Raw genomic sequence first — 12,450 nt, 5'->3', positions numbered from 1 at the left:
CTGAATACAGATAAGTGCCTTGTTTTCCATGAGGTGCCTCATTTTCAACAGGAAATTGATTTTTCTTGTTTTCCAGGACAATCAATGTCACTCCAAGACACAGGCACAAAAAAAAATATACACCACAGATTTCATACACATATATATTTATATATGTGGCTCTAATTATGTTAAATTCATCAACGTTGTCATATTGATTAAGCACAGGCGGCTGCAGCCGTTCCAAACACTCCGGGGATGCCTATGCAGATACCATGTTTTCCAGGCTTATGAAGCAGCAGCAAATTCATAAATCACACCGTGTGTATATCAAAGAGTCAGTGGCACAGCAGGCTGATTTGTACTGTATTTCAATACATGGGCTCAAATGTGAGTCCAAGCTATGGTTTTATCAACACAGCAGATACATGTGAGCTTATCTGATTCTAGGCCTCTGATAAATTCAAAGTTCATGCCGGATGTCGACGACAACCTTGCAGAAGTCACTGATTTGATTCTCGTGCTGCACAATTAAACCATCGGCGACATCTGCACAAGTGGCAATCAGTGTCAAAACAGCGAACCGACGAGTAAATTCAGTCGGCTGACAGCAAATTAACACTCACCAGTTAATTTTTTGATAATTGGGTTATTGTCTGAGTTAATTACAGCAGCTGTGAATCCTGCTCCCTTTCTTTTTATGAATAGTTCACGATCGTTTGATGGACAATACAAGTTTTTTTTTATGACGCTGAATTTATAGACTAAATTAATTTGTACTTTCCTGGTCATAAACACAATGACGGATTAAAACTGCTGTCAGCTCCCGAAGATTGCACTGTGAGCCAGTTTGAGACTTCACCTCATAAATTCTACACTTGCTTCAGTCTATGGTATATTTAAGAGCGTGTTCAATGTAGTTATCTCACTCTTAGACGGAGCTTTCTGGCTGGAAACTGACATTTATGTTGCTTTCTCTCTCTGCACAAAAGTCCACAGAGAAAGTCAGTGTTCTTAGCTCACAGGGACACAGGAGCTGCTGGTCTCCTGACGCCTTATTCAGTAAGATTGTGTCACTCAGGTAAATACCAGTGAAGGAGCACAAACACCAAAGTCACACAATAGATTAAAACATGCTGGTGGAGGCAGAAGTGAATCAACAACTTTTGTGTCGCTTGATTTAAAGTTGCTGATTTTCTCTATGGAATTTGGTGTGGGAGAGTGAAACAGAAAAAAGGTGAATTTTATGTACAAGCTTGATAAAACAAGAAACAAAAAATGTCCCCCAAACAAACATTATCAGGAGAAATGTGGGTTAACTTAAGAGCATGTCGGCATTTTGTCCCACACGGCTCTTGCTTTGTCTTCAATCTGTTGGCTTAAATAATTTGGACAGAGCTGCACACCTGTCTCTCATCACTCAGTCACTCAGATCAACACCTGCTCTTAATTTCTCTGTCAGCTTTTCTGGTGCATGTGCTCCACAATGTTCACAATTCCTATACAGGCTTATTGAATAAAAAGTGATATACTATATACTATATATACGTATATATATATATATACGTATATATATATATATATATATATGTATATATATGTATATTTATATATTTCAATCAAAAAGACTGCAGATTCTCCAATTCCTGCTTCTCAGTTCTGAATATTTGACGCAAAATCGTATAATCTTTGACCAAAAGACTGTAAAATAAATCAAGTTTAATACATTTTCACTATATGTATATTTATTATGAACTATATTTTCTATTATAAATGACATCATTTAGAATCATAAAACAATTACATAAAAACCCATTTTTGGAAAAATGTAACAAGGGACAGGAACTATAAATATATATTATATATTACTATATATATATATATATAAATATATACTAAATATATACTATAAATTAGCCTTGGCTGAAATACTCTATGTAAAACAACAGTTTCCTAGTACTGTGGTATATTAAAAAATTATTTTTGCATTTTCCCTGAGCAGCAAGTCAATAAATATGGGGTTTAAACTACATTTTGTTGTAAACATGTGGAACTTTTGGTCTGGTTTCCTCTAAATCTGTTTAGTTCAGGGACATTTTGTCCTGATTTGTCACCAAAGACGAATCTCCATCTACATTGTTGAGTTTGAGGGTGATCTAGCCAGAAGGTACCAACAAAAACCAAAAATACTTTTCCGCGTTAAACTGATCGATCGATCTGAACAGCTGCGCTTAAGATCCTTGTCGGAAAACGTCACTTGGAGCAACATGGAAAATGAAAAAAGGGGAAGATGTTTCTGTCCAGCTGCAGTTATCGTGATCCGCGGCAATAATTTACAGATCATCTCATAGACAGTAAAGGTCACAACCGCATTCATTTGTGACACGCCACTTCAATGAGGCGTAATAAAGTCGTAGATGTGGAGATGGTGGACAATCATAACAATAATCTTTAATGACACCATTGTTAATAAAAGTCACGCTGAATTATTCTGCTCCATGTGGTGTTGCTGCTGCTGATTCATCCATCCATTTTCTACTGTTTATCCAAGGTCGGCTCTCAGGGGTAGGGCCAGACTTCCCTCTCCCCGGCCAGTTCATTCAGCGCTTCCGAGACGTTCCCAGACTGAGTCTCTCCAGTGAGTCCTGGTCTTCCCAGGGGCCTCCTCCCAGTGGGAAGTGCCTGGAACACCTCACCAGGGTGGCGTCCAGGGGGCATCCTAACCAGATTCCCTGGGCCAACCCATCTGGCTCTTCTCAATTCTTCTCACCCAATCTCTAAGGGAGAGCCCAGACACCCTGCAGAGGAAACTCCTTTTGACTGCTTGTATCCGTGATCTTGTTCTTTCACAAGTGAGGGTAGGAACTTAGATCGACGTAAATCGAGAGCCTTCTCCTTCTTTACCATGACAGACCGATGCAGAGTCCACATTACTGCTGACGCCACAGCATTCCCGCCCGTCGATCTCTAGTTCTGTTCTTCCCTCACTCGTGAAGAAGACCCCGAGATACTTAAACTCCTCCACTAAGTGGAAGGATCTCACTTCTGATCCAGCGAGGGCACGCCACCCTTTTCCGGCTTAGGACCATGGTTTCGCATTTGGAGGAGCTGATTCTCATCTCAGCCGCTTCACAGTTGTTGAAGATCACGGGCTAATGAAGCAAACAGAACCACATCATCCGCAAAAGCAGAGACCCAATCCTGAGCCCACCAAACCGGACTCCCTCAACGCCCATGGCTGCGTCTAAAAGTTCTGTCCATAAAAGTTATGAACAGAATCGGTGACCAAGGGCAAGTCCAACCCTCGCTGGATTGCTGCTGCTGCTAAATAGTCGTAAGTATTGTAAAGAAATCACTGATTTATTTTCCTTTCTCTCTGTGACTTTCATTTCTGTTTATTAATTTTTCTTTTTTCCCTCCAAAAGCAGATCTGCACCATGTTCTTCAAACACTACTTTTGTTTCCTCTGTTCTCTGTAATGAAGCTTCAGGCTCAGTGGTTCACTCTGCTCTCTGCGTTCGAGGGCACATTTAATTTACTGCCCTGTGATCTGGAGCTCCTTTTAAGTCTCTAATATGAAAACTGTGTTGCTCCCAGACCAGAATTGGTTCCTCTCCCGCCATGTTTTTGTCCATTTCCAGCCATTTCCACGTGGAAATATGTCACGTTTACATAACTTAACCTGAAAAAACTTTCTGAATGTGTGGTTTCGGAGCAGGGAATGTGGATTGTCGCGTTTACACGAAGCATTTTAATTCCGATCAGGCTTTTATTCTGATTATTTGTGTCCATGTAAACGCAGCTACTGATAATAACTGGCTAACATCTGCGGTGTGTGTGTGTATTGATTTGCCCTTGAGCTTGTGTTGTCGTCCTGACGTGCTCTTGCTGTTAGAGTGAACATCAGGTGCAGTGATTTGGCAGGAAAAAAAGAAAGAAAAAAGATCCATGTTTGGGAAATCACAGTTTTCTGAGTCAGTCATAAAAATTCTCTTTGATCCACTTTTCCTCGTTGTGTTGCTCATCCTCACCACCACCTTCACATTCTCTCCTCCAGTCTGCTTCCCGTTGCCCTTTACCTCCCCTCCCTTTCTCATTCTATAACCGTCCTTTACCCCTTTTTTTCTTGTATTTCTTTAACCCACCTCTCCTTCCTCTGCCTCGCTGTCTCTGATTTTGCTGGTGCATTAATAAAGTGCAGCTCCTCCTCCCGTCCTCCTCCAGTGGGATTAAGCAGAGCACTAATTCCATCTCCGCTCCCGGCCGCTTTGAAGTCGACTGCCAGGGAATCCGCTGGCTTCTTCAATCCCCCCCCCATCAATTTGCATAATCCCACCACTGCACTCACTCATACATGCTCATCAAAGTGGAGGATGAGCTGCATATTGGCATTAAAATAATCCAGTAGTTTCCAGGAGCATCACTTTCTCCATCTCTTTCACTACCAGGCATCAATGCATCGCCATCAATCGAATGTCGTCATCTCACTTCACGACCCTCTTCTTCATCAATCCCTGCTTATCGTAAATTTGTAATTAGCATGCACGGATGCTAACTGCCGCCAATTGGCGAGTGTCTGATTGTATTTGTGTTGCATTATCTGCCTCGAGCAGTGCCATGTGGGTAATTCCCACGTCTGTGCATGGCGAGGCACTGCGGCAATCCAAGAAACAACACAGCAGAACTGCAGATGAAAATGTTTGCATAATTATGTGAGAAAGCTTCTCTGTGAGGGAAGAAAGAATCATAACAAAAACACAGAAGGTTCCACGAAATGGGATTTCCTCACTCTTTCATCTCATCCATGAGTCAGCAAACTGTGGTCAGCAATCCCGTCGATAATACAGTAACGAGGACAAGTGCTGTACATCCTATTATTTTAAGTACATCCTCAAAAAACACACTGTGCCTTTACAGTTCAGGTAGGTAGTTTGTTTCTAAAACACTTTTGATCTCATTTGTTGGAAAATATAGTGATTAGCCAACAATAAATACTGCAGGGAAGCAAAACAAAACAAACACAAGATGGCGGCCTTCCTGTTGGGTTTGGATCATGGTCCTAATGTCATTTTTTCTTCATCCCAACCTCCTACACATGTGTACCAATTGTTGTGCATGTACAATAAACCTAAATTTGGACAGTGGGCAGCACACTTATTTGACCCTCCCACATCCAATTTTCGACGCACATTTCCCCGAACAGTTTTGAAAAAAACAAACACATGGAACTAAGTAAAAAGCAAACCCTGTCTGTCAGAGAGATTCATCTTTGCCTCCCTCCATCATGAAAGCAACATTTCTCACCAGTGACTCAAACAACATATTTTTGATGCTAAAACCTTGTGTTTCTGAGACTCAGTCTTCTTGCACTTTAGATTAAAAAAAACCTAAAAAAACAAAACATTGAGCCATTGCTTAAAAAGCTGCAGAGGAAGTGTACTATCAGTGGAGCCACAACCAGGTACAGAAGGTTTAAGTGCTGAGGCATCACATAAAATAACTGTAATCCCACTGCCCAGGAAGCTCTGCTTTCATCAGCTGCTACTGCTGAGTCAGCCATGTTGGTGTGTGGCAGGTGAAGGTTTGCAGAGGAAACCGTCCTGGAAACCAACCAACCAACCAAAACCAACACACGTATGACTGATGTGTGGACGAGTGCACATCTATGGATCCTCGTCACATTATGATCAGAAACACAGACACTTGCTCACATGCAGGAATTGTGCAGGATGTGTAAGTAAGTATAAGCCATCCATTATTCTTATTCTACACAAACTATACCCAGTGGATTCTTAAGGTCTCATATTTGCATTAGGCTTAATATTGTGATGGTATCTGGTGTGGTCACACTCCATCTTCATTTTTAAATCTATAACAGAGCAAATATTGACCTAAATGTGGATGTAAACGGTCCGTGTGGAGAACAAGAGATGGAACACACTGATATCAGATGGTGAATAAATCTGCATTCATGTGCAGATATCTGGTTAGGAAGATTAGCCGAATAATAGTCAAACAAGCAAAACTGCATCTCACATTGTTTACTGGCTGATACATGATGATTTCAGACCAACGCACAGTAAAATGTGTCAGCTCTGTTTTGCTACTAAAATACAAAAGTAAAACAAAACAAATCCTGGCCTTCTGTCTTGTGTTGTCGGGTTTTTATCGGAAAGTATCTGTAAATATTCATCTTTTAAACTGCGTCAATATTCCCCCCTGCTGGCAAACCTTCATTGACTGCAACTGGAGGAGAAGAAGGAGAAGAAGAAGAAGAAAAATTAAGTGTCTAATCGTTCACCAAATGAGACAGAAATGAACGTCCTCAAGTCAGAAATTTCAGCTATGAAACAAGGAGACAAAACGACGAGTATGTGAATCCCGTTAATAAAATGTTCAGTAAGTGACCCTGAGAGCAGGTTCTCTGCGATTTCTGAAACGGAATGCTTAATAATTGGACCCGAAATGTTTCACCGAGCTGAAAGCAATAACTCAGAGGAGCTGTCAGCTTCCACAGCTCAAAATGCACAAACAAACCCTCCCTCCCTGCTTTAATCAGGCAACAGACACAAAGAACGAGTTAGAAGTTCTGCGTGTAAGGTATGAAGAAAGTTAAATTAGCTTTCGATTGTCTCCAGGCTGCACTTTAACTCTCAATGCAGCTGAGTTAGAGAGGGCAGTCGAGAAAAAAATAAAACGAAATAAAATAGGATTCTTGTTCCTGTGGCTAAACATGATGGAGTTACCCACACACTCTGCTCCGAGAAATCTATTTGGTGTTAATTTCAGGAAACAACACAAGAGGAAAAGCTTCGCAGTCTTCAGGCAAAGCTGACCCCCGGGTTCTCCACGTGATCCTCAATCCGTGTCCGTGATGGACAAGAGGGAATCAGAGGCAGCAAGAGCACAAAACATCAAGTCATCAAGATGCACAAGCACATGTGCTGCAGCACTTCTTATATCCTGTCGTCTCTTTCGTCGGATTTGCTGGATTTGAAGCATGTTTCGTTAAAGCCTCCTACAACCCTGTGGTTGTTCGGCTTTTCTTTTTGGTTCGATCATTTTGCTTTTGTGTCGTCACATATGGCACAGAGTTTGCTAAAATGTTGATGTCTTTTTGAGACATTTTCATGTCTGTTGGTGGATCACATTGAGCTTCTGCAAGCTGGGATTCAGGTGACACCCAATTTGCCACCATATCTTCTCCATAAACGCCTGCATGTTCTTCATTTCTGCTGTCAATTTCATTTGTATTATTATTTCATCAGGTTCTGAACTGATTTAGTCTCAGTGTGAACGTGGCGGCCTGTTCAAAATTTGGTTTGTGAACTTCTGCCCGGAGCCGTGCATGTGTGAAACCCCAAAGAATCCTAAGAATCTATCTTCTACCGCTTTATCCTCCACACAAGGCTCACGAGAGCTGGTGCCAATCTCAGCTGACATAGGGCGATAGACAAACTGGACTGTGGGAGGAAACCAGAGAACCCGGAGAGAACCCACGCATACACAGGGAGAACATGCAAACTCCATGTAGAAAGGCGTTCGGGAACCTGGTTCTTCTTGTTGCAAAGGCAAGAGCGCTAACCAGTATCCAGTAGCAGCAGCAGCAGCTAGTTTCTGGTTTTCCTCAGGACAGCAGTTGTTTGCGTACACAATAATATTCCAGGTAAATGCTTCTTCTAATATGGAATATAATGTAACAATCTGTAGCACGGTATACATTAAAGGACACTTTACAGTTGCCACTTTCCCAACTTAAAAAAATATAAAGATGTCCTCTCCACCATGTCCTCTTCTGTCCATAAAAAGCTTCTCTGTTCTTCATTTAGCTAAATTGCTAAATAAATACATTAACTCTGTATAGCTCTTGATTTATGCCTAAAGACGCCTAATGAAGTGTTGTAATATCCTCTCACAGTGCTGAGTAAAGTCAGTGTGTGGAGGTCGGGGGAGAAGATGAGAAGCCTGTTATGTGACTCCTGTGGCCCCTAAGCAGTGATGGATTACTGCGTGTGGGTAAAAATGGCCGCGTGCCCAAATCCAATGGAGGCCCTTGGATTTATTACCGGCTCATTTTTTAAAAGTATTTATTAGACCTGAAGGACTGATCGTGCCTACCATCAATCCTTCCGAAAACAATGGTTCAGGGCATAAATGTGCGGAGTGGGTCGAGCCTGAACCGGGACCTCGGAGTGCAATCGCGCACATAATTACAGTTAAACACGTCCAAACATTGTGTTAAGACTGGAGCTGACGCGGTGTCAGTGTTTCACTTAAATGTCTGAGAACAAAAAGGACCAAAGTGATGCAGAGAAGATGAAACATACTGTCACTCGTCACTATGGATGCGTGGAAGTGGAAGTTGGATTAGACACTCTGATTAATGACTATTCTTCAAATAGGGTCAGAAGACAGACAGACAGAGTGCATTTGCTAGAAAATGTTCTATAATGTGTAATCAGTGTTTCCCACTGTCTTTGATATCATCAATATCAATGCTGAATAAACACATTCCCACTAAAACTGGGCTTTTTTCACTGGATGTATGAGAGGAAAAAGAAAAACATACAAACAAGAACATAATCCACCAATGACAGTGGATCATTTAGATTTAGATAATACACAAAGCAGAGTGACATTTTGATTTTTTGAAGATGTGAACGAGGTAATCTATTGTTGTTTTTGTTGATATTTTTGTGTAGATTGATTCCGACATGATGCAGAAATTCCAGATATCACATATATTTTTATATTGTGTTATTCACCAACATTTCCCTTCCAAATGCCACTTGCTGCTGAGAGCCACGCAGCTCCTGAGCACAAGCGAAGAAGGATGTCGGTGGCTGTCAGAGTTTTGAGGTAAAGTCAGACACAGGTGCTGTTTTCGTTTTTCTTCTAACCTTTCCTCACGCAGGTTTCTTTGATGCTTTGTCACACAGTCAGGGTCACACGGGTTTGTTCTTACTCGTCCTTCCAGCTCCATCAAAAAAAAAAGTGGCAAAAGAACTCTCTTCATAAAATGAACACTTGTTTGTTGAAGCGAGGGTTTCTGTGCTGCCTCTGTAAATTGTATTTTTCTCTTTCTCTGGAAAAAAACCAACAACCAACGACCCCGTTTCCCTTGCTTGTAGAAATCATCTTTTTTATACATGACGTTGTATAATCTCATTATAACATATAAAGAACAAAAAATCAGCTTCTGTCTAATGAAAGGTCTCTGAAGCTTCATTTATCTCCATATATTACCTGTCCTCTGTCGCCGGTCCAGCATTATAAAGAGGCAGACAGTGATTAATCTGTTTGCAGATGAGACAGGAGTGAGTGACACCTCTCCTCCACATGAAACAACATTTTCTGGCATCGTTTCCACACCTTTCGTCTGATTAAACTCTCAGCTCTTCAGCTCCTCGTGTTTCCTCTCATTGTTGACAAGCCGTGATGGAAAGCACAGCACAAAGAAACTTAACTGCACAGGAGATCACTTTATTCATGGATTTCAAACTTTAAATAACCTGGGGGCCAATGAGTGTCCAAATTTTCAGAATCAAATCAGAATTTTTTTTTCAGAAAAGTTTCAATAAAAGTCTTATAAAACCAAAGTATTGTTAAAATAAAATGCTGATATCCATAATTGGCCCCCAGTAATCAGCAGATAATGGTTGACCCTTACAAGGTTATGTATATAATTTAATGTAATGCATTTAATAACATGATATATATATATATATATATATATATATATATATATATATATATATATATATACATACATACTTTTATTACCATAAAAATATTGCTAACAAATAATAAAGATGGAGCTGCTGGGCAGGAGGAAAAGAAGCAGACCACAGGAAAGGTTCATGGATGTTTTGAAGGAGGACATGAGGACAGTTGGTGTCAAAGGAGAGGACACAAGAGAGAAGCTGAGGTGATCCCTAAAGGGAGAAAAGCTGAAAGAAGAAGAAGTCTGTCTGTATTCTGCCCTCGCAGGCAGCTGCACCTCAGCATAGAAGAGGTGGTCGTGGGCCATGTTTTCATTAAAACATGATATAAAGTGGAGGACCGCATGAAATTGATTGGGGAGCCACATGTGGCCTGCGGACCGCAGGTTCGACCCCTCTGCCTATATTCATCCATTATGTAAACCACTTATCCTCTGAGGGCTGAGGGGGGAGCTGGAGCCAATCTAAAGTCTCATTTCCACCGAGCAGTTCGGTGCAGCTCTGCTCGCCACTGCACAGGTTCTAAAACGCTTCTTCCAGACACACAACGCTCATAATTCAGATTATTATTATGATTTATTATTGATCTGCTCTATATAATCACAGAGAGAGAGAGAGAGTAGTAACTATAATCAGTAATCTAGTGGCTAACAACATGTCTCGTCCACGGTGTGTCGTCTTAATGACGACACACCGTGGGAAAGTGGAGAACAAACATTCACAGTGTGAAGAGTGAAGAGTGAAGAGTGAAAGGATGATTGGACGGAGGCAGAAAAACGGAGACGGCGACAAGTGGCGGAGCAGAGAAGCTGCTCAAAGATGATCCACGCTTCAGTGGGCAGTGATACTCTGACACATTTCTGAGAAAACATTATCCAGGAGGAGATGAAGAAGAGACGTGCCAGAACCTAGAAACTATATAATATATATATCTATATATATATAGATCTATATATGTATAGATATATGTACTGTATATATGCTATGCCCCATGGTTCTTAAACTGTGGTACATGCACCAGCAGTGTTACTCGAGCTTCATCTGGTGGTACTTGGAAAGTAGGAACATCAGAAATACTTTTCGACTGTATATACCAGGGTATGTGACCAGTGAGGAGCTGAGGAATTTTAACTGTGATAGAAAATGAAAGAAATAATTAAATAATAATAATTAGAGTCACCTTATCTCTCGCTCCATCTTAATCTAATTTCACTACACCAGTATGTGAAGTATATGTGAGGAATAGGAAGATGATGATCTTATTAGGAATAAATCTGCCTCCGGCGAAAAGTCTGACTTTGCTCGTATTTTAACGTTGGTGATACTGGTGTTACTTCAAGAGCTTGATATTTTCTCATTTTCTTTACCATCCTTACTAAATACCTCACCCTAACCGCTAGAGTAAAAACAGGTCTTAACCTGCAAAAAAGGACCAGACAAAATCCATCACCATCCCAAAATGTCCCAATTTTATATGTTTTCTAAGTTTTTTGGTGCAGAGGACATCACATTGGCTTGCATTGATTTCCTGGAGACTTACTCTAACCTTAACCATAACCACAACATGCCTTCCCCTTAAATTGTAATAACTTATGGGGACTTGCTTAATGTCCCCATATTGAAGACAAGTCTCCACAATGTTGCTGTGAAAACAGATTTAGGTCCCCACAACACACACACGCCCCCTACTGCCTGGTATCGGCAGTGGGAAGCTGAGCAGCCTTGGTGGAGGTCTGTGCTCTTTGAGTGCTTTCTCCTGTGGTGACAGTGATGGAGTATAGCGCCAAGTTAACCGTGTTTAAATCTATGCAGAAGAAGAAGAAGAAGAAGAAGAAGAAGAAGAAGAGGAAGAGTGCAGCAGCAGTGATTCAACATTAATCACACAATCCCTTTATTGACACACAAGCTGTGAATGTGTCTGTATTCCTTCAGCGGATAACCTCAGTTCCTGAGTGTCTTGAACGATCTCCTCACATCTGTCTGACAGTGTCAGAAAATTAGAGCTACATGCTCTGACATGTTTGAAAGCAAGACCCAGTGTTCCATTAACTCCCTCTTTATCTCTGTACACACAGGGGAGTATCATACTTTGTTTGATGCCGCGTCAGAGGCTCCGTCTCTCATCAGAAGCTGATGGATGTGCTGCCAAACAGCTGTCTAGTTAACCCGCGCTCTGAACTCTGCTAACATGTCACGCGGCGTGACCGAGGTTGCCTTTGGAAGCCTTTTCATGCAGAATCAGAGACTTTTCAAAGGGCATGTGAAGAGATAAGCGCAGCCCGAAAAAACCTGACTGCGGAATACAAATGTCTTCTTTTAGCATGGAGTGGTGAAAAGGGGACGACAACACAAAGGAAAAGTGTCAGAGGGGAGAGAGTGCATGAATGTGGACCGAACGGTAAAGAAATCTATACTAAATGAAAAGACAGGGTTTGATGTGATGAATGGCTTTCCTTATGTGTTTGGCATTTTGTTGAATAGAATATTTCAGCCACGTTATCTGCAAATTGCAAATTCAAAGGTGCTTCTTTCGTCGTCTTAAACAGGGAGAGAAAAACAGCAATGACGCTCTCTCTGAGGATTGTCTGCGATTTAACCCTAAATTATGTCTGATTCAAACCAATCTTTGGGTCCAAATTTCACATATCATAGTTGATTTCAATGGGTTTGGATTTCTTCCTCTTGTTCTTCTAATAATAATGATAATAATACTTTCTGACGGGCTGTACGCTGAGAAGTGTCATGCTAC

Source organism: Solea senegalensis, linkage group LG13, assembly GCF_019176455.1.
Source record: "Solea senegalensis isolate Sse05_10M linkage group LG13, IFAPA_SoseM_1, whole genome shotgun sequence".
In the NCBI taxonomy this organism is placed as follows: domain Eukaryota; kingdom Metazoa; phylum Chordata; class Actinopteri; order Pleuronectiformes; family Soleidae; genus Solea; species Solea senegalensis.
The sequence above is the reverse complement of the archived record's forward strand: the minus strand, read 5'-3'. Positions refer to the sequence as shown.